General features: G+C 39.5%; 1 long non-coding RNA gene across 1 annotated transcript; it reads left to right on the top strand.

Annotated features, from left to right (window-relative positions):
- The first annotated feature begins 18,609 nt into the window (after nucleotides 1–18,609).
- LOC145804141 (uncharacterized) lies at nucleotides 18,610–19,628 on the top strand. Its single transcript, XR_014345760.1, has 2 exons — nucleotides 18,610–19,122; nucleotides 19,451–19,628. It is a non-coding gene; the product is annotated as an uncharacterized LOC145804141 (long non-coding RNA).
- The last annotated feature ends 6,780 nt before the right edge of the window (nucleotides 19,629–26,408 follow it).

Raw genomic sequence — 26,408 nt, 5'->3', positions numbered from 1 at the left:
GAGAGTGAGTTCCGTGCTCGTTGGGAGGCGGCTGTTTGCCAAAAATAGTTTTTGAAAATTTTTACTGAGGTTAACTATTTTCTCAAAAACTATTTCATTTTTCCAAAACTTAGACCATTTTGGACCCAAAAAGGAAAATTTTCAGTGCTCATAGCCTGACTTGCATGGTTTTCAAATAAAAAATTGAACAAGTATGTTAATCTGACTCTCATCTTGGTCAAAATTGTTTCAATAGAGAACCAAAACAAAAAATGGTCATAATGATGAACTAGGGGCACAGTTGAGTCAGGTGTTCTGTCTTTCCCCGTCGTCAACATACTTGCCAAGAAGGCATAACTCAAGCTATCATTAAAGGGCTGAAAGCTCTCTCAACCTCCGAGCAACGAGGTATTGAACCAAGTGCGAAGCACGAATCTGCAGGGATCAAGGTACTCTGTTCCCTTACCTGGGGCATCGACCAAACGCCACCGGAAGAAACAGCCGTGAGCTAACCATGTCGGGCGTGAACCCACAACTTCCTATTCATCCATTAAACACCCCGGGGAGGGATAAAAATGAGAGAATAAAGAATAGAGAGGTGTAAGTTGAGAGAAAAAGCGAGCCAAAGGGTTTTGAGAGAAAAACCGAGCTTGAGGGCCGAGTGATGTGAGAACCACAAATAAGAAAGGGTGGGAAACAATACCCAGAGAAACTGGCTCCTCGTGATCTGAGGTCCCCCGTCTCCGTTAACACGTCTGTATGTCGTGTCTTTTGTCTTGTTTACTTCAACCTTTGTTTTGAGTCTTTTCCGAGTGTGTCTCGTTGTGTTCAGGGTGTTTACCTTTTTCTCTCCGCTGTTGAGTCGTTCTCACTATGTCCAGTTGTAGGCTCACTACCCCGGTTAAAAAAAAAAAAACCCTTCTTCAATTTCAAAAGTTAAAATTGTTTTGTGCTCAGAATGCTGTGCCATTCTCCACATTTGTGCAAAAACATGATTTGGTTCTTTCATACAACTGTAGGGTCCACCCCCGATAAGTGTGAACAGGAAAACCTGGGCCTCTTTGAAGCTTCTGGGTTTCAGATCGCATCTGAGTGTGCTTCAACTTCAGTAGATTCAACCTTCATGGTCCGTCTTGTTAGATTTGGGCTGTTTGTTCAGGATCCGCTGTGTGCAAAATGAATCAAGCATTGTGTTATGAATTGCATGCAGATTAATCCCCAGTAAAGTATGGGCCGAGTATTCAGAATGAGCAGTGGTTGGTATGGGTTGTTTTGCTGTTGGCTGGTTCGTTATCTGATTATTACAATACAAGTGTTCAATTTTCAGACAACAGATCAATTTCATTTACATTGAGGTGCAACATGATGCAATGCGATGCAATATATGAAATGTACAAATGCAACACTTTTTCAAACAAAAAATTTGTTTCATTTCATCATCTTTTTTTCAAGTACATAGTTTTGGAAACAAAAACCTGCCTACGGCAGTACAAAGGTACTCTAGCTACCAGCAAAAAGTACAAAAGAAAAAGGAAAAGAAAACAGCAAAAATCTGGATCAATGACAAAGGATCTCAGGCCTCGGAGTCCGTCCTAGTCCTCTTCCTGGACGAAGGTCCAGGAGCATCATCAGCGCTGTCATCTGAGTCTGAGCCCGAGCTGTCTCCGGTCTCCTTCGACGACGACTCTACCTCTGCCTCCGCCTCCGACTCCTCGTCATCGTCATCAGGGACTGGAGCCCGCGAGCTACTCCCGATGTGAGTGCGCTCTGCCTTGGTGCGGGGGAATACTCTGCCCTCTCCATCTCCTCCGACAGGAACAGAAGGCCTGGCTGGAATACCTTCCACAGTGGGAATCTGGAAAGGAGGCTAAAAAGTATAAGAGGCAAACGCATCAGTATACTGTGAGCAGTGTATCAGTGCAGAATGCAGTTGTCTAAATATAGTGTGTGAATACTGTGAGCAGTGTATCAGTGCAGAATGCAGTTGTATGAATACAGTGTGCAAATACTGTGAGCAGTGTATCAGTGCAGAGTGCAGTGTATGAATACAGTGTGTGAATACCGTGAGCAGTGTATCAATGCAGAATACAGTGTACGAGTATAGTGTATAAATGCCGTAGATAGTGCTGTGAGCAGTCTGTGGGCTGCAGTATGTTAAATGCCGTGAGGACAGTGTATCCAGTGTCGTGTTGTGCATCAGATTGTGTGAAACAGTTTATGTATGGTTTGAGACCGCGGTCAGAGGAACATACCGGAATGCTGTAAATCGCCAGAAGGTTGAGGCTCTACTGGAGCATCCCCATCACAGAGGCAGTAAGCTCTAGGGACTGGCGAGTGTACTCAAAAGAGGCCTACGAAAGTATTAGATGTATCAGTATTCTGCGGAATATCGATAAACTGAAAAAAAAATGACAATGCAAGATACAAGATGAAGTAGTACATACCGGAGGTAAGTCATAGAACCCGACCAACTCATGATCAGCCGGAGGGGGAGCAATGGGAATCTGGTAAGTCACCCCGCCCCGTCCTCTGCATGTCATCATCGTGGGTAGCGCTGGCCAGCTAACCCCCCGACCCCTCCGAGCCCCAATCCTGCTACGGACACGAGCTGTCCTCGACGTCCCTGCCCCTGCTCCTGCTCCAACTACCGGCACCGCAGGCCTCTCCCTTTCAGCTCGACGGCCACCGCTCAGAGGCTGCATAATGTACGTCCGAACGTACTCTGAGTAGTCACCCTCGCCTCTAAAGCCCTTTGCGTCCCAGCCGATCGTGTAATCGGCCATCTCCTCGACAGTGCACCTCTCAGTGTCCCTCATGTGGGTAGGAGGCGGACCTAGAACTATCACCTCCGGCAAACCCAAGGTCTGGCGTAGGAAACGCTCACCCAGGTACCAAGCCCGACGGACCGGGCCCTCCAGCAAAATCCTGAAACGTGCAGTCTCCTCTGCACCAGCAAATCGATCTCGAATCATCGCAGGTAATGGAGCCCAAGGCTGCCAAGTGATCTGTACATGACATGCAGTTTGTTATGTACTGTTATTGAAAATACAGTGTAAAGCCAAGCCAAATAAAACTCTAAAAGTTGAACATACCTCTGCGGGGGTGATGGTGTCGAAGTAGCGGCGGAAGAAAATAAACGTCTCCCGGGGACTCCGCACGCACCTCACTTCAAAGCGGCGCGAGAATGGAACGACGAGAGTGGTCTCCATGTCTAGCACTGGGGCGAGTCTCGAAAAGTAGGCATAGACCCACAACTGCAGAGCAAATACCAGCAGGATTATCAGATAAAGTAGAATACAGAATAAAGCAGAAATTGCAGAACCGTGTATTGTGCAAAGTGTACAGTGTGTGCAGTGTACAGTCAGTGTAAAGCAGGGTATATGTGTGCCGTGTGTGCAGTGTACATTCAGTGTGAAGCAGACCGCAGTGTGTGCAATGTACAAAGTACAGAAAATGAAAGGCAGAAATTATAAAACAGAGAAAGAAGTGTACCTCCCAAGCTCGCCAGTAACCCCCGAGTAACTGCTCGCTACAACGGGAGGCTGAGCTCATGTATCCGTATAGAGTGGCTAGAGCAGCGCCACCCCAGTTGAAGGGAAGAATCCGTGTGACTTCCACCAGTGTGCTCAACAAACAGAGGGTCACGGTGTTCGCCCGATCGGCGAAGATAGTCGTCCCCAGCAGAAACATGAGAAAGCCGCGTGCATATCGCTCCACCGCCTCCTGGGTCATCGTAGCCTCCTCAACTAAGGTCGGATGAACTCTAAACTAGACCTTGAACCATGAATACCTGACGAAGCCAGGACGCGTGAGAGGTGGCACCTCTCGAAGTAAGTAGATCTGAGCGGCCTCCCACTCGTCCATGTATGTGTCGAAAGGGATCGGATCACCCCCTACCCCGATGCCAGTGTGCATCGAGAAATCATATGGAGTCATCGTCATGTCTCCTGCGACAAAAAAGTGAAATGAGTCGGTGGTGTCCCACCACCTCTCCACCAGAGCGGCGAGGAGAGGCTTGCTCGCAGTAAGCCGGGAGAGTCCCCTGCAGAATGCGCCGAAACCGACCTGATCCACAATGTGGCGAACTGCGTCAGGTAGCTCCATGTACCAATCCCTGGCGGCGACATTCCCATACCCGCGGACAGTATGGAAATCTCCCTGTTCAAAAGCAAATAGTTGCGAAGCAATATTCAATGTACAGTTTTGAAGAACAGTCAAAAATTGATGCAAATATAGCGTGTGTGCATGTTTTCAGATTCAAACAGATATCAGATGTCGGTGTACTCGAAGTGAATTACGGCATATGACGTGTCAGTGTTTCCAAGTGGTCCAGTATAGATACAGCGTGAGTACGCATTTTCAGGTTCGAGCAAACATCGGGTGCCGGTGTGCTTATAGTGAACTACAACACGTGATGTGCCAGTGTGTTTGGGTGGTTCAGTGACAATGCAACGTGTGTGCACGTGTTCAAATTCAAACAGACATCAAGTGCAAGTGTGTTCACAGTTAACTACAGTATACAGTGTATCGATATATCTGGGTTAAGCAGTTAAAGAACAAAATCAACTATGGCAATTAAGTTTTCTACATTACGGAAAACGAAACGGGGAAGAATATACCTTGGAAGCGCCGTATGATAGGTGTGACTCTGGCTCGTGCAGAAGGAGCTCTGATGGCACGCCTCTCGCAAAACTCCAGAACTGACGAAGTCCGTCGGGAGGAAGCACGTGAACCGCCGGCCTGTAGGTCGTCGTGTTGAACGGGCGGATGCTCAAGGGGAGGAGCTCGGCCTCTGGGTCCACCTCATGATCCGGGGGAGTCCCGCCCCATGGAATATCATCCGCCATGTCAAAGGTGGTGTGAAAATGATCAGGAAAATGGAAACCGGATGAGAATACGAAAGGTCAACTAAAAAGTCAATCCCGAGAGGGTCCGATGGCCGGAAAAGCCGGAATGTGGAAAAGGCACAGAAATCAAGGAAAACTTGGGGGAAACAAACCCCAAGAGGCGGAAATCGAAAAAAACTACATCGAAATGAAGTTTCGATCGGATGAAAGTGTTCGAAATGCGATGAACTTCGCGAATCAAACAACTAAATGGGCCCTAAAACCGAGGAAAGCGGTGAATGGGAGAGAGGAAAATACTCTAGAGAGAGAGGGGGAAGGAATTTCGGCCAAGAGAAAGTGAAAAGAATAGGGCTAGAGGCCCTATTTTATAAAACCCAAGGCGAAAGGACAAAACTACCCCGATTCAGCAACATTTGTCCGGTCGGCTACATTTTTGGCCGGTGAGATGTTTTGATGGCCGGTGGATGGCCGGTGAGCCTCCAACAACCTTTTTTGGGTCAGATGTATAGTTTGGGGTATTTATTGCTCAAGACAGTGCAAGGTAGTGCCTTTCTGAAGCTCAACCGGCCTCCGTTTTGACCTCGGACCGTGTCTTCTGTGCATGGCACTCGAATATGTGCAAGGTGTATCCTTTTTGTATCCTTTTGTCTCTTTTAAGATTCGAAAGGTTCCCCACATACGTTGTTTTGCAAACACGTGTTGAGTTATACGTCATTATGCTTGCATTGTTATGCATTCGCCATGGTCTGGCGAGACCTTAAATACGCATGGTCTGGTGAGACCTTAAATACGCTTGGTCTAGGAGACCTTAAATCCTCTGAAAGTGCAAGCCCTTCGGTGTTTGTCGTGCCCGAACGAATTTTGGTAAGCTGCATTGTACATGTATTTCAAGCGACTCGCGTCGTCGCATATTCAAGTCCACATGCATTATCATGCATTTCAAGCGATGCGCGTCGTCGCGCATTCGAGTTCATAAGCATTTTGAGCGACACACGTGGTCGCGCATTCAAGATCATTTGCATTGTCATGCATATCACAAGACGTGCGTTGTCACGCGTTTACATCAACATGCATTTCAAACAAAACCAAAAAAAAAAAAAAACAACATGCATATGTCATGCATTTCATTGTAATATATTGCATATGTCATGCATCCCACTATATCCATTCCAGTGCATATTGTATATATTGCATTGTAGCTTGCATGCATCCACTGCATCACATCCATCTATGGCTTTGTGCCTTTCCATGTTGAGCTTGGTCTCGTATGTGCCCATACTTTTCACGTCTATATACTCATAGTTCTGTATGACCGTTCTATATTAGACGTGGCTTGTTTGTGTCCATGCCTTTCCTAGGTAAGATACGGTTTGGCCGTAGGCCTTAATCAACATGCATATGTCATGCATTTCATTGTAATATATTGCATATGTCATGCATCCCACTATATCCATTCCATTGCATATTGTAGATGTTGCATTATAGCTTGCATGCATTCATTGCATCACACTACTACAAAAATAGTTAAAGATCACACTTTGACAAAAAAAAAAGATCTCACTTTTATTGGAAGTGTGATAAAAAAAAATTAGATTGATATTTTAATCACACTTAATTTGATTGAGTGTGATAATATTTATTTTTTATGTCACTTTTCAATTAAGTGTGATTATATATATATTTTTTTAATCACACCTTCTAATTAAAGTGTGATTATATATACACTACTACTTTTTAATCACACTTTTTAAACAAGTGTGATTATATATATATTTTTTAATCACACATTCTAATTAAAGTGTGATTATTTATATATTTTTTAATCACACCTTCTAATTAAAGTGTGATTATATATACACTACTACTTTTTAATCACACTTTTTAAACAAGTGTGATTATATATATATTTTTTAATCACACATTCTAATTAAAGTGTGATTATTTATATATTTTTTAATCACACCTTCTAATTAAAGTGTGATTATATATACACTACTACTTTTTAATCACACTTTTTAAACAAGTGTGATTATATATATATTTTTTTAATCACACATTCTAATTAAAGTGTGATTATTTATATATTTTTTAATCACGCCTTCTAATTAAAGTGTGATTATATATACACTACTACTTTTTAATCACACTTTTAAATAGGTGTGATTATATATATTTTTTTTAACCACACATTCTAATTAAAGTGTGATTATTTATATATTTTTTAATCACACCTTCTAATTAAAGTGTGATTATATATACACTACTACTTTTTAATCACACTTTTTAAATAAGTGTGATTATATATATATTTTTTTAATCACACATTTTAATTAAAGTATGATTATATATACATTACTACTTTTTAATCACACTTTTTAAATAAGTGTAATTATATATATATATATATATATACTCCCTAAATAGGTGTGATTGTATAAAATATTTCAATTTGATTTTTATATAAAATGTACAATTCCCAAATCCGCGCCTCTATTCTACCCATGAATGATAGAGACGACTCACTACTAGAAAATGAGACGTTAGACACGGAACTTTTTCACCCATTTTTTCATCTTCTTATCTCTCTGTCTCTGTCTCTCTTCTCTTTCTCTCTCACTCATCACTCTTCTCTGTCTGTCTGTCTTTCTCTTTCTCTCTGTGTCTCTGTCTCTCTTATTTTTCTCTCTCTCTCACTAATCACTCTTCTCTATCTGTCTGTCTGTCTCTCTCTCTTTCTCTCTTTCTCTCTCGTTCATCTCTCTTCTGTCTATCTCTCTCATCTCTCTTCTCTCTCTGTCTCTCTTCTTTTTATCTCTCTCGCTCATCTTTCTCTGTCTCTCTCTCGTTTATCTATTTTCGCTCTTTTTTTTTCTCTCTCTCTTTGTCTATATCTTTTTACCTATTTTTTCATCTTTCTCTCTCTCTCTTCTCTTTCTCTTTCTCATTCATTACTCTTTTCTTTCTGTCTATCTATCTCTTTCTTTCTCTCTGTGTCTCTCACTCATCTATCTCTTCTCTCATCTCTTTTCTCTCCCTATCTCTTCGCTCATCTCTCTTCTCTCTATCTCTCTCATCTTTCATTTCTCTCTGTCTTTCTCGCTCATCTCTCTTCTCTATCTCTCTCTTTGTCTCTCTCGTTCATCTCTCTTCTCTCTATGTCTCTCTCGCTCGTCTCTCTTCTCTCTATCTCTCTCTCTCTGTCTCTTTCGTTCATCTCTTTTCTCTCTCTGTCTCTTTTTCTGTCTCCCACTTTCTATCTCTTTATCTTTTTGTCCCTCTCTCTCTCTCTCTCTCTCTCTCTCTCTCTCTCCCCCTCTGTGTTCGCGTTGCTCACTCCCTCTCTTCCGTCTTCTCTATTTACTGAGCTCCCTCTTGATTTATCTATCCACTACAAGAAAATGCACTTTTAGCGACCACTTTGTCTCTCTTTCGCTCATCACTCTGTCTTTGTCTCTCTCTCTCTCTCTCTCCTCTATCTGTCTCCCACTCATCTCTCTTTCTCTCACCACCCATCTCCTTCACTATCTTCACCACTATTGCAAACGCCATTCCACTACCACTATTATTACCACTGTCACCACTTCACCTCTACGACTACCATTACTACTACCATTGCCACCACTACCATTACTGCCACTACTACTACTTTGTCAAGAGGGAGAGAGGGTGGAACTATGACCACCACCACTACTACTACCGCGATGGTGGAACTATGACCACCACCACTACTGCCACTACTACTACCATTACCTCTCATCCACCATCGCCACTTCATCTCCTCTACCACTACCACAACTTCACCACTAATCTCCTTCGCCGCCACCGCCACCACCACCACCACCACGACCATCACCTCTTACCACTATTATTACCACTGTCACCACTCATTAACCACTTTGTCTCTCTCTCGTTCATCACTATGTCTCTGTCTCTATCTCTTTTCTTTATCTGTCTCTCACAAAATTAAAATATTTAAAATATTTAAAAAATTGATTTGAATTAAGTTTTGAAAAGAGCTTTAACTTATGTGTTTGGTTATGAGTTTTGAAAAGTGATGATTATATTTTAAATTGAGTTTTGAAAAATGGATGTAAAATTATGATTTGAAAGCTTAAAACAAACACCATACTTAAATCAATTGGTGGAACTATGACCACCACCACTACTGCCACTACTACTACCATTACCTCTCATCCACCATCGCCACTCCATCTCCTCTACCACTACCACAACTTCACCACTAATCTCCTTCGCCGCCGCCGCCACCACCACCACCACCACGACCATCACTTCTTATCCACTACCTTCGCTGTCGCTCCCTTTCATCTACCACAAAAAATTAGTTCATGGTTTTTAGTAACAAAAAAAAAAAAAATGAGCTGCAAAAAAATATTTTTTATTAAAATATTACCCCTACTTCTTCAAAATAAAAAAATAATAATATTTTTTTCATTAAAATAAAAATGAAACAAATAAAATTTCAACCTTAGTAATTAAAAAAAAATGAAAAATAAAAAAAATTCATTAACTACAAAAAAATAAATTTATTTTAACCAAAAAAATTTCATTTTCTAGCTCATTAATTCCCCAATTTCTTTTCCCCCTTTTGTTTCTCACGATCTCAAACCAAAAAATCCCAATTTCAAAAATCCCCCAAAATTACCTCTACTTCTAGCAAATAAAAAAATAATAATAATTTTTTTTTCATTAAAATAAAAATGAAACAAATAAATTTTCAACCTTAGTAACTAAAAATAAATAAAAAGAAAAAAAGTTTCATTAACTAAAAAAAAATTAAAATTTATTTTAATAAAAAATAAATAAGACGACGTATATCCTAGCTCTCCTCTTCATTTTCTTTTTCGTTTCCCCGCTCTTTCTAATTCCCCCATTTCTTTCCCCCTTTTTGTTTCTCACTCACGATCTCAAATCCCCAATCCCCAACCCCTTAAACAAAAGAAGAAAGAGTAGAGACAGAGGAGCACCGACCTGACCTAGCAAAAATATATATATATATATATATATATTGTGGCTTTGAGACGCCTTCATATATATATAGTCACAAAATGGTTTAAATAAATGCAACGGTATTTTTTGTCACAAAAAAAAAAAACGACATCGTCTTACTCTTTTGATATAATATTTCTCTTTTCACCAATTTTTTCATCTTCTTGTCTCTTTATCTCTGTTTCTGTCTCTCTTCTTTTTCTCTCTCTCACTCATCACTCTTCTCTGTCTGTCTATCTTTCTCTTTTTCTTTGTGTCTTTGTCTTTGTCTCTGTCTCTCTTCTCTTTCTCTTTCTCTCTCTCACTCATCACGCTTCTCTGTTTGTCTGTCTGTCTCTGTCTCTCTCTCTTTCTCTCTGTGTCTCTCGCCCATCTCTCTTCTCTCTCATCTCTATTCTCTCTCTGTCTCTCTTCTCTTTATCTCTCTCGCTCATCTCTCTCTGTCTCTCCATCGTTTATCTCTTTTCGCTCTTTTTCTCTCTCTTTCTCTGTTTATCTCTTTTCACCCGTTTTTTCATCTTCCTCTCTCTCTTCTCTTTCTCTCTCTCATTCATCACTCTTCTCTCTCTGTCTGTCTGTCTCTCTTTCTCTCTCTGTGTCTCTCACTCATCTATCTCTTCTCTCATCTCTTTTCTCTCTCTGTCTCTTTCGCTCATCTCTCTTCTCTCTATTTCTCTCGCCCATCTCTCTTCTTTCTATCTCTCTCATCTCTCTTCTTTCTATGTCTCTCTCGCTCATCTCTATTCTCTATGTCTCTCTCATTCATCTCTTTTCTCTCTTTGTCTCTTTTTCTGTCTCTTACTCTTTATCTCTTTCTCTCTTTGTCTCTCTCTCTCTCTCTTCTCTCTCTCACTCGTCACTCTTCTCTGTCTGTCAGTCTTTGTCTCTGTCTCTCTTTCTCTCATTGTCTCTCGCTCATCTTTCATCTGTCTTCTCTCGCTCATTTCTCTTCTCTCCATCTCTCTCCCTGTCTCTCTCGCTCATCTTTCTTCTCTCTCTGTCTCTCTATTTTTCTATGTCTTTCTCTCGATCATCACTTTTCGCTCTCTTTCTCTCTCTCTTTGTCTATCTCTCGTTCATCTCTTGTTTCACTCTCTTTTTCTGTCTGTCTGTCTCTCTCTATGTATTTCTCTCTCTGTCTCTGTCTCTCTATATCTCTTTCTTTCTCTGTCTCTTTTTCACTCATCACTCTTCTCTCTCTCTCTTTCTCTCTATGTGTCTACCTATCTATCTATCTCTCTCCTCCATTGTGTTTACCTTGCTCACTCTCTCCCTCTCATCTTCTCTATTTACCAAGCTCTCCACTACAAGAAAATGCACTTTTAGCGACCGCTTTGTCTCTCTCTCGCTCATCACTCTGTCTTTGTCTGTCTGTCTGTCTGTCTGTCTTTCTCTCTTCTCTATCTGTTTCTCACCACCCATCTCCTCTACCATCGTCACCACTACTGCAAATGCCATTCCACTACTACCATTGTTGCCACTCCACTTCTACGACTATCATTACTACCACCATCGCTACTACTCCACTACCACCACTACTATTACCATTACCTCTCCACCACCACCGCTACTCTATCTCCTTTACCACTACCACAACTTCACCACTATCACCTTTTATCTACCACCTTCACCACTACTGTCACTCCCTATCCTCTACTACAAAAAATTAGTTCTTGATTTTTAGTAACCAAAAAAAAAAAAAAATAGGCCGCAAAAAAATATTTTTCATTGACCACAAAAAATTAACTTTATTTTAATGGAAAATATTTTTCATTAAAATATTATTCCTACTTCTACCAAATAAAAAAAAATAATAATTTTTTATTCATTAAAATAAAATGAAACAAATAAATTTTCAACCTTAATAATTAAAAGAAAATGAAAAATAAATAAAAAAATTCATTAACTATAAAAAATTATTTTAATAAAAAATAAATTTTATTGTCGTCGTGAAAAAAAAAAACCGATTTATTATTTAAATATTTATTAGTAATGAAAATTAAAATTTTTTTTTTCTCATTCCCCTCCCCCCCCAACCCAAAATCCCCAATCGGTTTCTTGTTTTCCATTCCCGCTCCCCCCTCCTCCTCCCCCCAAAAACCCAAAATCCCCAATCTGTTCAACCAAAATCCCCAATCGGGTTCTCCCCCCGGCCCCCCAAAACCCAAAATCCCCAACCTCTTCAACCAAAATCCCCTCCAAAAACCCAAAATCCCCAATCTCAAAAACCAAAAATCCCTAATCTCTTCTTAGGGTTCTCTCTCTCTCTCTCTCTCTCTCTCTCTCTCTCTCTCTCCGGCGAGCAGTTTCTCATTTCTTCTCTCTCCTTCTAGACCCTTCGAAGCCTCCTCGCCTCCCCGTCTAGTATACAAATCCTTGAATACTAACATGCATTTGAGCGAAGAGACTCCCTTGGTGAGGTTTGAAGAGTTTGAAAACCATCCGGCTGATCGAGAGAATCATTGTCCAGGACGGTGACCCTTCGAAGACCATCAAGGTCCCTGATGGGTTCGATTACGAGCTCTATAATCGTAACGATATTAACAGGATTTTGGGTCCTAAGGCTTCTTGCATTTCCTTCAAGGACTCTGCTTGTCGCTGCTTTGGGTATATGGTTTCTAAGAAGAAGTATATCTTCACCATTGACGATGATTGCTTTGTGAGTCTTCCTTCTATTTGGGTTTTTGTTTTTTAATCTGGGTTTTTGTTTTTTAATGATAAAGTTTAGATCTTGATGCAACTATGTGTTTTGGGTGTCAATTTGGTAGATCTGTCTGATAATGGCTTGTTATGATATGCGTTTTTGAGAAAAATTAACTGTTTGATTGTTAGGTTGCTCTTTGGTGTCACAATGTTGGTTTCTTCTAGCCATATAGCTTGTTTTGCTTTGCTTTGTATTTTTATTATTTTTGTTATCAGTTTTTCTTTTTGGCAGAGTATTTGATGGGGTCTAGTAACTTTTTTAAAAACTAGCTTGTCGGTGCAAATGTGATGCATTTGTAATTTAACATAAATTATATCTAATTTTACAACTCAATTTTTTGTGTGATTTGTTAAATGAAGAAAATGGATTGAAATTGATAACTGTTTAACAATATGTGTGTATTTTTGGAAGAATAAGTGCAAATGTGATGTGTTTGCAATTTTACGTATACATTTTTTGGTGATTTGTTAAATGAGGAAAATGGATTGAAATTGATAACTGTTTAACAATATGTGTACTTTTGGAAGAAAAAAGAATAGCTTAACAAACCTTCAAAATCTTATGAGTTTTGTGCTTTATATAATACTGTAGATAGTATAGATTCACTTGGTCAACTTCAAACAACTTGATTAGGTCTCTATGACTGCTTGGTTTTGTTAATGAGTGATTTTGCTGATATAGAATTAATTTTTTTGAATCACAATAATTATCTGTAATGCCAAACATTGGGATGTGATTGGTTGCTTTGTTATTTTAATATCCAGATTGAAGTTTGTGGTTATTTGCTTTGAATCTCATAAACTAGAGTTTATTGATGTAATTTGAATAATGCTAAATTGCTAATAGTGAGATCTTACAATTTGATTGTTATTTTAACAACTTTTCCTTCTCTGTACTTTATTTTATTGTACCATCAATTTTGCATGTTATATTCAAATAATTCTCTTTGAAAGACACTTTATAAATACTTTCTAGGTAACATATCTGGGGAATCATGCTTTTGTAGTTCATGATTAACTGGTTACAATGTGATCTACAGCTGTAGAATGGTTAAAGATTTTACATCTTTTTGAATCATTGTATATTAGTAACAAGGTCTTCACTTTTTCTCTTTTTTAATCTTTGGTTGGTGGGTCCAGATTGTTAAAGTAACCATAATCCTGACTTTAGACAGCAATAAAATACTTTAGTTAATGGCCAATTCTCTCGATAGAGACCTCTAATATCAAGAAGATGGCAAAATCTCCTGAAATGATGTGCTGCTTCTGCCCTGCACCGCTAAAACAATTTCTTGAAATTGTGATTAACATGAAATTTGATGAAGAGCCTAACTATTCCAAGCAAATCTCCCTGTTCGAGGGACATATTGGACCAAATCCTGCTATAAGGCCAATAAACACTGATGGTGCTCAAAAGGTGATTCTGGTGATCTTTTAATTTATGACTATGATTCCTTTTCTTGTGTACCTTGCTATTAACAAATTCTGTTTGTGTAATCATTGGTAGATTATATATCAAGTTGGTCAAAAATGAAGTAGATTGAATATTGAGGAGGATGAGGATGGGCTCCCTAAGAAGAAGGTTCGTCTAGGAGTTCCTGCCACACAGTGGATTTCAATTTACAATGCAAGGCAACCTATGAAACAGAGGTAGAATTGTGTTTTATTGTTTATTTTGTATTACTATCACTTACTAGGAAGTTGCTTAAATCTTATTTTTTATTTTCACAGTGGATTTCAATTTTCAACTTGGTATGTTTTTGTATTGCTAGCCATCTGTGGGCCTTGATTCTGAGGCTTTATGGGGGCTGTCCAGAATGTTAGCAGAAGTTATTAGTGGGTGAAAAGGGTGTTTTTTGGTAAGCTAAGCAACAAGAATTGGAATGTTGCTCCTCTTTGATTGATGTGGTGCATTTGGGGACAGAAGCTGATCAAAAAAAGAAAAGAAAAATGTGGTGTACTTGGGGATAGAAAGGGCACTCTTTTGAAGGCATGGATTATGTGGTTGTGTTAAATAGTTATCATTAAAGATTTTGTTTGATTAGGTTAAAGAGAGGGAGGACCTTTATCTGGAGAGTTCATATATATGTATACACACATTTAGTATATACAGGTGAAAGAGGACCAATTGGTACACCCTTTTAGCATATCTTTCTTCAACATTTGTTTCATAGAAGGTCTTATTAGGTAATGGAAACACAAACTTAATGCATTTACATAACAGACGGACCAATTTTTCTGAAGTTTCATTCCATCGTTTTTCCTTTAAAATGTTTCCTTAAATTTCACTTGATTCCCTGTTGAATACACTTCATTTTCTATCATTTGTGAAAAATTCATGATTTGTGCATACAACAATGTAGAGTTCTGCATTCTGGCTTAATCTGATCAGGACATTGAGATGAGTTCTATGCATGAAATATGTCCAGAAAATTGGTGGAATAACCATTTGAGTTCTATGCATACAATGAACCATTTCTCATTTTATGTGTGAAGCTATTATTTTAGGGTGCTAAATGTTGGTCAACTTATGGTTACTTTCTAGTTCATTTCTGTGTAATTTGTTATGCAGGTTCATTAACTTAAAGGAGCACATAACAGGTTCCTTCACATATCATTTATTGTCCATTTGTATATTTTCTATGCTGTTAATTATGCCTAATCTTTGGGATATTATCATATTTTTACTTGCTGATTTTATGATCTTTGATCTCATAAATGTTTGGCCTATAAAGCGTAATTTTCTTGATGATAAAGGTTAGGACAGAATATTTGATAGCTGTTTTTAGAAAACCTCGGCAATTGATTATAGAGTGAGATCAGCATTTTACCTCTTAGGAGTGCATTAAACCTTCTTTATCTTATTATGGATGTTGTCTGGACATAATTTCTGTATCCTTTCCACATGATTAATTTGTTCTTGATGTAACTTGGCTGTTGATACTCATATGATTGGCAAAATGCACTATTAATTAGTTATAATTGTTTTTTCTCCTAGGCAAAAGCAGTATTAATTTTAATCATTGATGTGATCAACAAGTGGGAAATAAGTTTCCAATATTCTAGTTGCTTGAATCACTTCAGATATATCAAGTATACATAATTACATTTTCTGGTCCAAGTCTTTGGCTGTTATTTTTTTTTATTTATTTATTTTTTCTTTCATCCCAACTTGAATATAGTTCTAAAGTAGAAGAGTTCTATTGCAAGGGCCACTTTCTGGTTGCTGTTCTATTGCAAGAGCTCTCTCTCCCTCACATAGACATAACTATGCACAAGCACATTTTGTTGGCAACTGCCTCAGTTTTTTTTTTTTTTTTTTTTTTTTTTGAAGATGGGAATCTGCTCTAAGTTTGAGCTGCAAAAACAGTGTCACCACACAGCATTTTGTTTAGATACTTCCCTGACCAATTTCCTTTTTTCATAATCTGTGTGAAGATTTATAATATCATATCTCCTACATTACTACTAATTAGATTCCATGACATTTGCAATTGCAACAAGATGGCCATCAATGTTGTGTTTGTTATTAATCTCTTGTGGTTTTGACCATTTGGTAATTTATCAATCATAGCTTTAAGCAGTCTGTCATTGCATCAGGTTATTGATGTGGGTGGTAAGGACTTCAGGTTGGGAGACCTCTGTGATATATATGAAGAACGTCAAAATGGTGAATGTGCAGCGTGTTGAATCAGGGTGTGCCTGGCGCAAGCTGAATGTGCAGCGTGTCTTGGATGAATCGACTAAAAACCATGTTAAAATGCGGTCAAAGGAAGCTGAAAAGAAGCTAAGACCACGAAAGTATGTTGTGGATTTGATTTGCAGAATCTCTTCTTCATAATTAACTGGTGGATTAAACATGCTTATATCTCTCTCTCTCTCTCTCTCAAACACTAATTTTATGCTTTTGCATCTATATCCATTAATAATTTTTTGATATGTATGTGCTGCATAAAAGGCTTTATGTTTTGCTATCCACATGCCTGAGTAAGATGTAGTTTAATGGGCATATGCAGGAATTTTACCTGTTGAGATTTTGCCTTCTGGTTAATGTTTCATTCTTGCTCTTTCCAGAGAATTTTATACACTTTATCCTTTTTTTCTGTTACCAAGATTTTATTTAACTCAAAAGCTTTAATTAATGTTATTTGTACATTTGTGGTTTCTTTTCCTTTGAAACTTTGTTTAAAGTTATATATGACCAGAACCTGAATAAGTTTAGTGTACAATGTAAATTTTCAGAGTAGAGTTCTGTTGAATACTTGGTTATTTTTATAAAGGTCATCCATATTTGGCATCCTTGGTGTTAATGTAAAGGTGGTTTCTCTCTTTACCATGTAATCCATGACAAACTAATTCACGAGATCACTCAAGTCATCATGCAGAGGATTTATTACCTTGAAACAATGCAGACTAAGTTAGAGAATGAATTATTATTTTTAGAACATTGCTTATGAAATACACATGCTTAAATGGTTTGTGTGTTTGCAGCTGCCATCTGTGTTTCTAGGTTACATTTTTATGCTTCTAAGTTACATTTTTATGCTACTATTGCTTCTGAGTTGTGAGCAAATTATCTTACAAAAGTTTTTGTAGTACAAGTTGGTTTAGTTGATAAGAACAAGGCTTTGTGTGACTTTTGGCTGGTGTTGATTTTTGCTGCCATAGGGCTGCTGGTGTTGATAAGAACAAAGCTGATTTTTTGGCTGAGAATTTGCACAATGGTAATTCAATTTGTGTTTCTTATGGATTCCTTGCAGTTATATATTTATGAAGTTGTCCCTTAATGTTATTTAGGTTATGCAATCGGTTTAGATGTCTCATCAGTTAGCTGCATTTTAAAAATATTTTTGTTTGGTTGAAGTCCTTGTTGACATATATTTATCCATTTAGGTTTCCAATGAAGTGCTAGAATCTGGTGAAGAGACATACTTCCCTGCACTTCATGTTAGTTTGGATAATCCTTCTGCAGTGGTATGTTTTCTTATGTGTCTCTGGTGCACACAAAGGATTAACCTGATATCTTATTTATGGCATATTTGGTTTGGTTTATGACCTTTACTGTTTGTCTTATCTCTGTAGTCTATACCTGTTTTGACGATCAGTTTCTTTAGTTCATTGAAATATGATGTCAATTGAAATGTTTTCATTGGTCCTTCCAATTTCAAAGTGATTTTAAAAAATTGTAACTCCTTTCAATGTGCCTCTACTTTGTTTACAGAAGGAAGAAGTAATATAATTATTGTTCAGTTTTCAAGAGAATCAGGCTGCACAATTAGTTCATGATAAGCTCATTTGTGTCTCAATGTGCTCAACATATCATTAAATATGGGAGTAACAAGGACAATCCTCTTTGGTAGCTTTTTCCTTTGTTTAGAAATTAGTAAAGCATAAGACTTAAAATCAACAATAATGATTATTATAATCACTGTGTATTTGTAATAATATGATTTTACTGACATAATGCACCCAAGTTGGTCTAAGACTATGAGAACTGAGAAGATGATTGTCAATTGATGTATTTCAATCATTAGAATTCTGTTAGGACTTGTGATTGCTTTAGTTGTATGTATTGCTGTTTTCTATTTTAATTTTTTTTTTATATAGAATTTTAGGGATAAACTCTTGGGCTGAAGTTTTTACTATATGGGCTAGGGTAGTTTCATATGGTAACTACGTATTATTAGGGCCTCTTATGAGAAAATGAGATGATGCCTTTGAAAAGGAATTAAAATTGAAATATTTGGAAGAGATGCGCTCTTCTTCTCTCTGCTTCTTGGCTTTTTTTCTTCTATGTTAAATTAAATCTCTTTACTCTCTTTCTTCTCATATTTTTATCTTCGCTTCCTCCCTCATCTCTTATTTGTATCTTCTCTCTGTCCCTCTTCTCTTCTCTTCTCTTCTCTTCTCTTTATTTATTTATTTATTTGATAAATTGTCCCTCTTCTCTTCTCTCTTCGTTAATATCTCTTCTTCTCTTCTGAATGGCTTGGAAGATCTGATGTGCACTCTATCTCATCATGCCATTATTGGCCACTACTGAAGAAAGTCTCATGAGAGCTAGGTCATTTGGTACTGGTAGTGATATCAAGAAATTTATCAAAGTGATAAATGTTGGGGATATTTTGGCTTTTGTTTGTGAGTTTTGATTTATTTTTAGTTTATTTGTGTTATGTGGGAAGTGTAAGTAGTTGAATTGTTTGTTTGTTTTTTTTAAATTCTCAGTGATAAATGTACTAAGTTATTGTATGAACAGTACAAAGCTAAGTTATTTGTAGCCACTGCAAGTACCAGTTAATGCATTATTTACCAAGCTGATATATATATACTTTAATTCTCGTTGTTTTTATGACTACAAGTTGCATCATGCAATTTTGGATTTTTATTTTTATATTTTTTTTAACCTGTTTTCATTATTCATATTGATCATCAAGCCATCCAAATTTTCCCTTGTATGCAGAATGGCAGTGCTGCTCCAAAGTCACGCATTCCTCAAATGGTTGCTCAAACACTGAGTTTTGGCCAAAACCTGCTGCTGCTGGTGATAGTAATTGCACCCCCCAACCAAAAAAAAAAAAAAAAAAGAGTAAATTCTTGAGTTTTTATTTATTTATTTATGGGTATCTAGAATTATGGTTCAACAGTAATAATAATATACATTCACAAAAAGATCGTACACAAGCTGTATTGAGATTTATCATTTTTAAATACTGTGCTCATTTTTGACCTCCTAATTACAATGTCATTGACACTGAGCTCTTATGGCATCTAATTGTTAATAGGGAAGTTACTTCCAAAATGATTAAGATCAAGCAGAAATGATTAATGTTCTTATTTTCGTTTGCTGAATTAACTTTTTAGTTTATTCATATGCATCAGCGGTTTCTGAATTAATTTGTGTTTTTATTTTTCAGGTCAGAAATTTTTTGGAGAGATGTAAAATATGGTCCAAGAATTAAAGAACTTAGTTTTTTAAGTTTTTTCATTTTTTAATATATGTAAGCACAGATAATTTTTTTTATTTAATTCCTTTGTATATAGTTTTGAATATTTAATTTCCATTTATGAAATATATGACGTTATTCTATTCAATATGTGGTTATGATTCAAAATATAGTATATAGTGTGTATTACATTATGCAAATGTGCATACAAAAATAATATTGATTATTTTTCAAATATGTAGCATCTTTTTTTTTATCACAGATTTTATTAGTTATTAACCACACTTAAAAGATGTGATCTAAATGTTATTAATCACACTTAAAAGATGTGATGTAAATATTTTTAATCACACTTAAAAAGTGTGATCTAAATGTTTTTAATCACACTTAAAAAGTGTGACTAAAAATGATCATTTTTAATCACACTTCCAAAGATCACACTTAAAAGGTGTGATCAAATTATTTTTAATCACACTTAAAAGGTGTGAACTAAAGTTTTTAATCACACTTAAAAGGTGTGATCTAAATATTTTTAACCACACTTAAAAGGTGTGATCTAAATGTTTTTAACCACACTTAAAAGGTGTGATCTAAATATTATTAATCACACTTAAAAAGTGTGATGAAAGCATTTTTTAATGACACTTAAAAAGTGTGATTAAAAATGACCATTTTTAATCACACTCCTAAAGACCACACTTTAATAAAACTTAAAAGGTGTGATTAAAAAACATACATCACACCAAAAAAGTGTGATCTTTATCTATATTTGTAGTAGTGTCACCTCCATCTAGGGTTTGCGCCTTTCCATGTTGAGCTTGGACTGGTATGTGCCCATACTTTTCACGTCTATACACTCATAGTTCTGTATGACCGTTCTATGTTAGACGTGGCTTGTTTGTGTCCATGCCTTTCTTGGGCAAGATACGGTTTGGCCGTAGGCCTTAATCCACTATATCCATTCCCATTGCATATTGTAGATGTTGCATTGTAGCTTGCATGCATGGACTTAACTTTCTTGTTGAAAGCCTTGGCAATTCTGCGTTGATAACCTTGGACATGATACAGTGCTTTTAGCCTTCTCTCGTCAAACAGCATGAGTTCTTCAAACCTATTTTGCTGCCAATCTGCTTTCGCTATCTGGCACTCAGCCATAACCCGCATTGACAGAACTTCAACTTCGATCGGCAGAACAGCCTCCATCCCATAAACCAAGGAATATGGAGTTGCCCTAGTAGAAGTTCGAATTGATGTCTGGTAGCCCCAAAGAGCAAATGGCAGCTTGTTTGGCCAGTCCCTGTAGGTTTTCACCATCTTCTATAGAATGTGCTTGATGTTCTTGTTGGCGACCTCAACGGCTCCATTGGTTTGCGGCCGATAGGTAGATGACTTATGAAAGGCCACGTTGTATTTCTCCAACAAGTCGATTACTTCCTTCTTGAAGTGGGAACCATTGTCCGAGATAATCTCATTCGGGACCCTATAGGGACAGATAATGTAATTCCTGATAAAATTGGCTACATGCGACGCCTTTAGCACTGCATAGGATTGGGCCTCAATCCACTTTGTAAAGTAGTCTATCGCCACCAAGATGTACTCATGCCCGTTCGACCCCTTCGGAGTAACTGCCCCAATCATATCAATTCCCCAAACTGAAAAAGGCCACGGAGAAGTCATGTTGTATAGCATCGACGGCGGAATATTCATGTGGTTTGCATGGATTTAACACTTGTGGCATCGCCGAACAAAACCGATACAATCCTCCTCCATGGTTGACCAGTAGTAACCCTGTCTGAGGATCTTCCGCGCTAGCATCACTCCACTTATGTGCGCTCCGCACTCTCCTCCATGGATGGCCTCCATTAGGCGCTTCGGCTCTTCCTCATCAACACACAACTTGTGCATTCCCAGATGACCCCGCTTGTACAATTTACCCCCGCAGATGATGAACTGTGCAACCATTCTTCGTATCGCCCTCTTATCTTTCGCATTCGCCCCTAGTGAATAAGCTTCTTTCTCCAAGAAGTTCCAGATATCTTGGTACCAGGGGTTTTGACCTTGTACTTCATCAATCACGACAATCAACTCGTAGGCTGGCATAAACTTCTGCTCAATAATTATAGGACGCATCCGGACTCCGAAAGGGATGTCTATCATAAAAGATAGAGTTGCTAAAGAATCAGCGAACCTGTTATTCTCTCTTAACAGATGGGCAAAGTTCAGCTTTTCAAACTGAGGAATCAGAACATCCAAGGTCTAGTGATGGATTTTCATTCTTTCTTCTTTAACTTTCCAATCTCCTTTTGCTTGAGATACAACCAAGTTCGAGTCTCCAATGACGTCCAACCGCTTTGCCCCTAGTTCTAGGGCGGCTTCTAGTCCAGCAATACATGCCTCATATTCTGCTTCGTTATTTGATACTTTGAATCGGAGTTTGAAGGCTAAAGGTATACGGGAATTGTTGGGTGCTATCAGTAACACCCCTATCCCATGCCCGTACTGGTTTGATGCTCCGTCAAAGTACATAGTCCAAGTTTCTTCTTCAACACACAGAATGGTCTCATTTGGGAACAGATACTCTACTGCTTCGTCTCCCTCCAATGGGTGATCAGCTAGGAACTCCGCTACCGCTCTCCCTTTCACAGACTTGTGAGTTACATACTTAAGATCGAATTCGGAGAGAAGAAGCAGCCAACGAGCTAGCCTACCCGTAAGCGCTGGTTTCTGGAAGAGATATTTGATGAGATCTAATCTCGAAACTAGAATTACAGAGTGAGCTAACAGATAGTGCCTGAACTTCCTGGTGGCCCATACCAAGGCTAAGCAAGCCTTCTCTAGCGGAGTATAACGGGCCTCGTATTCCAGCATCTTTTTGCTCAGGTAATAGATGGCTTTCTCCACCCTATCTTTAGATTCCTGTGCAAGCATGCAACCCATCGTTGTATCGGTTACTGACAGATACAAAATCAGTGGTTTCCTCGACTTTGGTGGTGACAACACGGGTGGGTTCTGTAGATACTGTTTGATCTGCTCAAAAGCGACTTGGCATCGATCGTCCCATTGGAACTTCTTTCATTTCTTCAGGAGACCAAAAAGTGGTTCACAAGTCAAGGTTAATTTTGCAATAAACCATCTTATGAATTGCACTTTATCCAGAAAGCCTCGCACCTCCTTTTCAGTCCTTGGTGGTGGCATTTCTAAGATGGCCTTGATTTTAGAAGGATCGACCTCAATGCCCCTCTATGTGATCAAGAACGCTAGTATTTTCCCTACTGTAACACCAAAAGTACATTTCTGAGGATTCAACCACAACCGATACTCTCTGATCCATTGGAAAAATTTCTTCAAGGCAGTTTAGTGGCCTTCTCTTTCCTTGGACTTGACAATCATGTCGTCCACGTACACCTCGACCTCTTTGTGGATCATGTCATGCAAGATTGTGATTGTAGCCCGCTGATAAGTAGCCCCTGCATTCTTCAAACCGAACGACATTACCCTGTAACAGTAGGTTCCCCACGGGGTGGTGAAAGCAGTCTTTTCCCTGTCATTGGGGGCCATCAAAATCTGGTTGTACCTGGAAAACCCATCCATGAACGAAAGTAACGCATGCCCCACGGTGAAGTCCACCAATTCGTCTATGTGCGGTAATGGAAAGTCATTCTTCGGACTAGCTTTGTTCAAATCTCTGAAGTCCACACATACCCCGAATCCCACCGTCTTTCTTCGGCACCGGAACTACATTGGCCAACCAAGTAGGATATTTAGATACTAACAGAAACCCTACATCAATCTGCTTGGTTACTTTTTCCTTGATTTTCAGAGCCCAGTCCGGGTGGATCCTTCGGAGTTTCTGCTTGACGGGTCAAGCCTTTGGGTCAAGAGGGATCCGGTGCTGTACAATCTCAAGATCGATTCCAGGCATGTCTTCGTAGGGCCACCCGAAAACATCTTTGAAATCTTCTAATAAAGTGACTAAGCGCTCGCGTTCCTCAAAAGACAATGTGGACCCGATCTGGACCAGCCGTGGATCCTTCTCAGTACCAACATTAATTGAAGTGATTTCGTCAACCAAAGGTTTTACAAACCTCTCATTCTCTCGTTCAATCAAATGTTTCAAAACCGGAGGAATTTCTTCCTTGTCGTTTTCATCAAAGTTTTGAAAGTCCTAATTAATGCAATAAACAAGAGGCACAGAAAAGTACTCAGAAGCCACGACATCATTCTCATTAACAGCATCCAATCTGTCTAATTCTTCGGTTACAACAGACTCAAAAGAAAAAGAAAATGACGATCGGGACAGGACAACGGCATCTGGGTTATCACCCCCAGGAATACCGGACTCTGACTCAGAGGAACTAGAATCTGATTCCGACTCCACAGACTCTGTGGAATCAAATTCTGGTTCACCACCCGACTCAGAACTGTTAGACAAAAAGCCTTCCTCGTATTGCCAAACAAGTGAAGGTGCAATAGATGCGTCCAGAATGCTGGAAGGAGGGCCCACAGCTGATTGATCTCCAATCATGGAAATAGAGAAGTCGTCCCTCGCACACTCTAGTGTGATCTGAGGATCTGAGAGGAGACAAGCCAGTGCTACCCCCATTTCAAGTTTTGTGTCCTCGGACTCATCATCTTTGCACTATTCAACCTCAGTTGATAGGTCAGTCTGCTCTTCTGTAACTTTATTCCCCTGCAACTGTAAGTTAAAAATGATTTCGAAGCCGGGCAAACGCCACTTCTCAGGATTCAACCATGGCTCTGGAGAGCCGCAGAATGGGAAGTCTTCCCCCTCCCGGACAAAGCGTCCATTCAGGGTCCCTTGGATGGGTCTGTGCACCAGCTCGTAGTGCTTCCCACTCTGTCTTGCCCTGGCTCTTCCAGCCATTTCCTTCCCCTTTCTCACCCAATCCTCTCTGGTAGGTATGTAACCTAAACCAAAGGTATGGGGATTATGTGGCACTCCGGCCAATTCAGCTACGCCCTTCCGGCCATTTCTTCCTAATCCCATTCCTGACATGTGTTGAAGTTTATTGACGAGGTACACTGATTGCGCACTGACATACAATCCCTCATCTGCTGCCAAAATGTTCTGTACTACCTGGGCCTCAACCAGACTAAACCCTGAGAGAAATACATCTTCCTCGCCATGATCAATTTCCAACACTGGTGTAGTTACTTCCGGTGGTAGATGAATGGATGAATTCCCGAAGACAGTCGCTACGCCCTTTCCATGAGGGTATTTTAGCATTTGGTAGAGAGTGGAAGTGACTGCCTTCACAAGGTGCAGCCAGGGTCTTCCCAGCAATAAGTTGAAAGTGGTCGGAACGTCTGGGACATGAAACTCAGCATCCTGTTGACCTGGACCAACTTGAACTCAGATCTGTACCATGCCCATCACTTCCCTACTCGTGTTGTCATATGCCTGAATCACCTGGGCTGTGGGTATGAAATCTGTTGGTTTTGAGCCAATGACATAAGCTGTGCGAGATGGACAAACGTTGATAGCCGAACCATTGTCTACCAACACCACCGGTACCCACTTTTCTCTGCACTCAACAGATATGTACAAGGGTTTGTTTTGTCTTGAACCTTTCGACAGTAGTTCTTTGTCAGAAAAGGTTAGGATTGGGCTGGCGCCACCTGGGAAGACCAATCCCACAAGCTGTTCCGGGGTCGTATCGATAGAAAGCTTCGCCTTGTCCATGGCTGAAAGGACAGCTTGTCTATGAACCCTTGAGGCCATGAGCAGTCCCTAGATTGAGATGTCTACTTGAATTTTCTTCAGTTGTTTCAGCACTGCCTCCTCTTCCAGTTGTTTCTCCTTCTGCTTCTCAACTTCCTTATCTTTGCCTGATGCCTCAGGCTGGTCTAGATGTGGGGGCTTAAAGTACCGCCCACTCCTGGTCATATGGTCGACCTCCTCGATGTACCATGTATTATCTGGGAGAGCTTGTCCCCAGTCTTCGTTAGTATAGGCCAGATGCAAGTCGTCGTCTTCCCACCAAGTTCCATCAGAAACTGACAAGCAACTGTTTGGTTCTGCTGAACTGTTTCTGCGCTCACAGCACATTCTGCTCCCACAGGGCCCTTGGCTTTTCTGGCTCTCTGATCTTCCTCAATCCTTTCCTTTTCCAACTGCTTTAGCACAGCTTCCCGTTCTGTGTCCGCTGTACAAACATTGATTGATTCTCGAGCAAAATTCTTTATACCGGTGCTCTCTAGCAATTCTCTCTTGTTCTTGACCGTTCCGGCCATTGCAGATGTTCCTATTTCTAATTGTCCCTGCTCTGGTTGCGGCGGCAGCTCAACAATATCTGGCTCGTCACTGTGCCACCCTGTATTGTCTGTTGCTCCGTTTGCATCAAACCAACCGATGTTCACATTCCCCAAATCCCGTTCATCAAAGAATTGCAGGTTGTTGATATCCTCCTCAAGCTCAACTAGATCGTCCAACCCCTGGCTTGGCCCATCCTCCCAAACGACATTTACATCCATCCCTACTGGCAATTCCACTCTCGATTTGGTTTGGCTTGCCGGTGCAATGTAGCAGCAAGGGTTGCATACTTCCTCAATTAAACTCGCAGAGCCCTCAGGTATGCTTTCTTCTACCATAGTCACAACCACGAGTTCAGGTCGGGGTAGGGAAACGCTCATCATGCAAAGATTTGTGTTCTCTGGGATGAAAAGTGCCGGCTTGGGTAGGTGGAAGTGAGTGATGTATATACTAGGGTCATATGGGATGGTCGTGGTTTGGATCAAGTTCACTTGCCTGGGTGGAGAAGGGGGTTGATTGTGTGGTGGAAAGGGATTTGTAGTGACGTTTGGTTTTTCAGGAAGTGCTATTACCTTGTTGTCAATGAGATCTTGAATCTCATGACGGGGCCTGAAGTACTGGTCGGTGTCGTGACCATGTTGCTAATGGAAGGCA

The sequence above is a fragment of the Camellia sinensis genome, chromosome 12 (assembly GCF_055761805.1).
Source record: "Camellia sinensis isolate YWXY chromosome 12, ASM5576180v1, whole genome shotgun sequence".
Classification (NCBI taxonomy): Eukaryota; Viridiplantae; Streptophyta; class Magnoliopsida; order Ericales; family Theaceae; genus Camellia; species Camellia sinensis.
Note: the sequence above shows the minus strand (reverse complement) of the source record. Positions and strands in the feature narration are given on the sequence as shown.